The sequence below is a fragment of the Callorhinus ursinus genome, unplaced genomic scaffold (assembly GCF_003265705.2).
Source record: "Callorhinus ursinus isolate GAN/ISIS: 27379988/994484 unplaced genomic scaffold, GSC_fseal_2.0 scaffold22, whole genome shotgun sequence".
In the NCBI taxonomy this organism is placed as follows: domain Eukaryota; kingdom Metazoa; phylum Chordata; class Mammalia; order Carnivora; family Otariidae; genus Callorhinus; species Callorhinus ursinus.
The window spans coordinates 8,614,705-8,620,555 of NW_027397084.1; positions in this window are offsets into that span (position 1 = coordinate 8,614,705).

Sequence of the window (5,851 nt, forward strand, 5' to 3'; positions counted from 1 at the left end):
TGTCATCATTCTGCAAAAGCAAGATCTCAAGAAAACATCCAGTGGAAGGAGTGTCTTAGTTTCCTAAGGAAATCTTTTGGAAACATAAAAATTAAAATGATGTGATTCTATTGGACATAGAAATCTTTAACACAAAATTTCAAATGTAAGCTTCTCTGACGTCAAGAAGCATGACTCGGACTTTTCCATGCCAGGCATGATGAGGCAGATGCTTCATGTCGATTTACCTGTGGCCTGAACCCAGATTTCAGGAAGCAGCGGAGCTGGTATATGTTGCCAGAGGTACTGACTTTGCAAGATTTCCCAGCCTGGTTTTCAAAATAGGTATGTCTTTAAAGCAGCCTTCCAACAGTAGATATTCCTGAATTTAAAAAAAAAAAAAAAAAAGCTTGAATTCGTTCATGTCCTAGAGACATATTTTTTTGTGAGTTTAATTCTATAAGCAATCTAGAAAACTGAACATTAGGATGTGAAGCCAAATAAGAAAGGGGAAATGAGGGTTTCTTTGCTTGTTTTCCTTTAAGAAAAGTAAAGCAAATTACACACAGCAGAAATTAATTTAGGGAACTTTAGTTAGAAACTTTACATTTACAAGTGTTTTTTAAATGTTTATTAAAAGTACTTTACGGTGCTATTTCTGAAACAAACAAACAATGTTTTTCTATATTACAATGTGTTAACACTAATGATGATTAAAGTGAAATAATCATATAAAATAATTACCATGACTATGTAAAGTCGCTTTGCCCAAGGGCAGATTCACGTTCCAAGAGGACCTCTTTTCCCCAAAGAGTGTCAGATTTTCCAATTTCTCTATTAAGAGCTTTGTCCATCTTTGTGGGAGAGATTTGGCCCAGCTTGGGGAAGCAAAGGGTGTGGGGGATGGTTACTGGGCTCTTTATTTTCTTGGTGAGAGGTGGAGCACCTTCTGCCTTGTGCATTCTCTTTTGGAGACCGGAGATTAGACCCTTTACTCCCTGGAGTCTTGGGGCAGCTGTCAGGAGCACAGCCCACTACACGGCCTCAGAGCTACATTTTCATTTTGCAGATGAAGGAAATGGCCTCAGAGCCTCACAGGAGTTGGGGACATTAGGGTGGGGGCTTGATAATATGCAGATTTTTTCCTATAGCCTTTATAATTGGGCAACTCTAAGCTCAACTTTGTTTATTTCAGGTCTGATATCCAAAATGAGGAAAATTCAATTGAATAATAAAAATTCATCTACCAGAACCTAGAATATGTAGTCAGTTAGGTGATGAATTTAGTCAAATGAGTTTCTTGAAATTTTATAGATAATGCTTTCAGATATGTCAATTGTATATCCACATATATATGTAAGTAAATGAAGATAGATACTGATATATAGTTTTTCTATATATGTATGTGTACACATCTTGTAAATTTTTTAAAATATATATATGAAATATCAGAAGAATTTATTTAGGCATGTAAGTGTCTATATTTGCCCCAAATAATCTCTTTTATCTATTATAATAAACTAGAATGATTTTTTTCTGCATTCACAAACCACGTAAAAATGTCACACAATTTAGAGTCTTAACATCTAGTATTCTCAGCTAGCCTTTCAACCCCTTGAAAACCTGGATTCTATTTTAATTGCTTTGTACTCCCAGCCAAATTATATTCACAGGTATGCACTTAAAATGCTTATTCATTTGGCTTCACACAGATATGTGCCTATGTGTACTTTAGTAAGTGTTGCCAGGTTGAATGAAACGAGACGCCATGTTGCCAATCTTAGGGATGAGCTATTCCTCTGAAAGCTGTAGGACTCTGGATCACAGAACCACCTGCAGAGGTCTCACCAGAACTGATCCAGATCATTGCTTCTGTTTCTCGTTTTTCTCACTTCTTTCAGTCATGTCTTACATTGGGAGAAGTTGGTAAAATAACTAGGCTGTGTTTTGACAAATTGGTACTTACAGAACATATATTTAGCTAAAAAGTCTTAGAATATCACACAAGCTAAAGTTTGTCTTTAGGGAAAATATTATTTCCAACAGGGCCAGCCAAAGCACTTACTTTTGAATTTTAGCTTCTCTCTATTGAGAAGAATAAGAAAAATTTGTGCCAAAGGACTTATTTCCCATCAAATGACTCTTCTGGGGAACTTTTATAATGAGTATGTTTGGTTGAAGAAATAAACATTTAATTGAATCAAAATGCAAAAAAGCAAAACCATGAGCTTACCTGCACTTATTAAACTATTTCAGTGATTTTACTTTGGGGAATTAAACATTATGAAAAAAATATATAGCAAGTTCTAATTTGCATTTTCTGTCAGATATCTATACCAGTGCCTGAGGATTTAACTGCCCAAAGCTTTTGAAACAGAGAATACGAAGGAAAAGACCTAAAGAAGAACCCAGAAAGGAGGTGGTTGCCATACCTGCCTCTCTTCTTACAGCTCTTCCTTTTCAAATATTGTCAAAATGAGAGGTGCTGAAGCTCTCCTGATTTACCTTACAGCCTTTGTCTTCACATAAACCTGTGACACTCCTGGCCTCAGAAACTGGTCAAGAAATTAAACATATTTTTTTTCTTAAACACTCTTTTTTAAAAATTATATTTAAATTTTGTTTGCTTGATTTTAATTTTATTATGTTATGTTAATCACCATACATTACATCATTAGTTTTTGATGTAGTGTTCCATGATTCATTGTTTGCGTATAACACCCAGTCCTCCATGAAGTACGTGTCCTCCTTAATACCCATCCACCAGGCTAACCCATCCCCCCACCCGCCTTCCCTCTAGAACCCTCAGTTTGTTTCTCAGAATCCATCGTCTCTCATGGTTCGTCTCCCCCTCCGATTTCCCCCTCTTCATTTTTCCCTTCCTACTATCTTTTTTTTTTCTTAACATATATTGCATTATTTGTTTCAGAGGTAGAGATCTGTGATTCAACAGTCTTGCACAATTCATAGAGCTCACCATAGCACACACCCTCCCCAATGTCCATCACCCAGCTACCCCATCCTTCCCACCCCCCACCACTCCAGCAACCCTCAGTTTGTTTCCTGAGATTAAGAATTCCTCATATCAGTGAGATCATAGGATACATCTTTCTCTGACTTATTTCGCTTAGCATGATACCCTCTAGTTCTATCCATGTCATTGCAAATGGCAAGATTTCAGGTTTTTTGATGGCTGCATAATATTCCATTGTGTGTGTGTGTGTGTGTGTGTGTGTGTGTGTGTGTATACATGAAAGGTGTCCACTGTTTCAATAAGCACTCTGTAAATGAAATGTAATGATTGTTGTAATATTTGTTTATAATATACTGTTTCAAAAAATTAAGGGAGTTGTAGAAATTTAAACTGTTGATTAAATATTTACATTTGCTCATTGCATCTGCTCAAATATTTGCAGCTGCACCAAAACTCCCACTTGGGGTCCTTTGTCAAGAGTGTGCAGCACCATCATGCTTACAATACAGACGGCAGGTGGGGGAGGTCTGAGTCTAGCTCAACGTTCTTTCCTTCCATGGGGCTCCTCCAGTGCCACCTCAATCCTGAATCTGAAGTCAGTATCTTCAGTGCCTTAAAATCCTTTATTATCTAAGTTCGGACCACATAATTGAAACTCTAGGTTTCATTTATCTCCAGAGATAAATCTGGAGAAAATTGTCAAGAAGGCTATGTGTCCCCAGAGCAACTTCCCTCTTCTTTCACTGCCCTCTCCTCACCATTGGTGATCATGATCCCACAGAGCCTGCCACCTGCCACCTCCAGCCCATGCCCTATGATATGTATGCTCAGACCTGGTCTGCCCTCCTGACCCGAGGTACTCTCACAATAATAACCGGTTAATAAATGGTAGCTATATGTCAATCCCTGTGCTAGCGCATCACATGGAAGGGATTATCTCATTTCCACAACTAACTGAGGAGGCTGGTATTACTAACCAGGCATCTCAGATGAAGCAGCGGGAATACACAGAAGTTTCACAGAAGTTCAGGGGCTTCCCAACAGCCACAGAGCTCAAGAGGTGTAAAAACAATGTAAGCCAATGACTCCAGATGGTAACAAAGTAATGAGACACTATCCTCAGGACCTTGCAAAGAAGAACTGAAACCACTAAATGTGGGCAGTATCATGGCATAATTTATTTAATATTCAAAAATCGTGGCAAGGCATGGGGCTCTTTTACGATGCATTAAATTCTTCCTTGGACTATCCTAAATACATCAGATACCCATAATATAATCTGTACTTTTCTTTTTCTTCATTTTTGTGGGCCTGGGAGTAGAGGAGTGAGAGAGTGTGAGTCTGTCTTGGGAGCCTAGAAATGTTGCAAACCGACAGGACAACTGCAGGAGTGTTTGGGCAGTAGAAGACTGCTGAGCTTAGGAATTAGACAACCCTGTTCAAAGATATTTGAGTTAAAATGAGGTTTCTGGTGGCAAACCAGGAGAAGGGATTCTCTGCTTTCATATCTAAGCCTTACATCTACTCAGAAACAAGGCAGTAAATGATTATATCCTGTTTATTATTTGTTCAGCCCAGAACCGAAAACTCAGTAAATCTCCAACAGTTCTGTAATTTAGCTGTAGCACGGTCCTCAAATAATTTAGTCCAGGTTCCTAAATCACTTCTTTCCTGGCTAAAAAGACTCCCTCTCCAAGGATTTTATAATGCTTTAAATGGAATAATAAATATGAGGGCAACTAGTATAGTTACTAACTCAGTGTAATGCTCAATGTATGTTAGTGTTTTCCTTTCTTCCCTTTTCTTTCTTTCATCCTTCCTATTTGCTTTATAAAGGTGGATGAATGTGGGGGCACCCCAGGACAGAGACCTTTGGGTGCACCCCATTGCTCACAGGGCACAACCCCATCTAACTACCAGGCAGTCCAGAATTCCTGTTCCCAGCTCGTTCTAGTTCTGAGTAAAGTTATGAACAGGTGAACTTAGAGGACAGAGCCTCCTCGCTGGAAAGTGATTGAAGTGGCATTCCAGCCATGACTAATTTATTTAGTATTAAAAAATCAGTAAAGATTCTTCAGTCACATCATTCTCCCAAATAAAAAGGAATAAAAATAAAGTAGAAACCTGTTTGATGCCTCAGGCATGTTCAGTGTGTTGTTCAGGTCAGTTCATTTCAATACTTAATCTGTGGCACTTCATTTAATGGAATCATTTAACACCCAAAAAGTAATTATAAAAATGAACAAATTTGGTTTCCCGGGGTTGGTATTTGACATTGCAGAACACTGAAATCCCTATTGCTGGCTCAAGCTGTTTGTCATTCAGTAAGAAATTAAACTAAATTAATCTGAATATGGGTTGTGGATGAGCTCTTACGTATCTCAGTCTTAACTTATTTATATTGTAACTGAACTTGGTAATAAATAAAAGAATGGTTCCTATAACATCATCACTCACAATTAAGTAACATACCAGAATATCACCTTGCAGATTGCCAGAGCTCAAAGTAAAGTTACCAGAATTTGGAACTAAAACAAAACTAGAGGTAATCTAGTCTAGTTCATGCTTTACATGTAAGGAAAAGGAGGCTCAGATAAGCTGAAGGACTTGCGTTGTCACACAGTTACTTAACAGCAATGTTCAGGATTCAGATCTTCTCTCTTCCAAACAAGTACATTTACTATTAAATTGTATCATTGCTGGTTGATACGTCCTATGAAGATATATATGTATATGTATATATATATATGTGTGTGTGTGTATATATATATATATATATATGCACACATACATGTACTGGGCAGAAATTGTGACTTGTCCATTTTATTTCTCAAGCTCATACCATAGTGCTTTGCATATATGGTATGCATATATATATATATATATATATATATATAT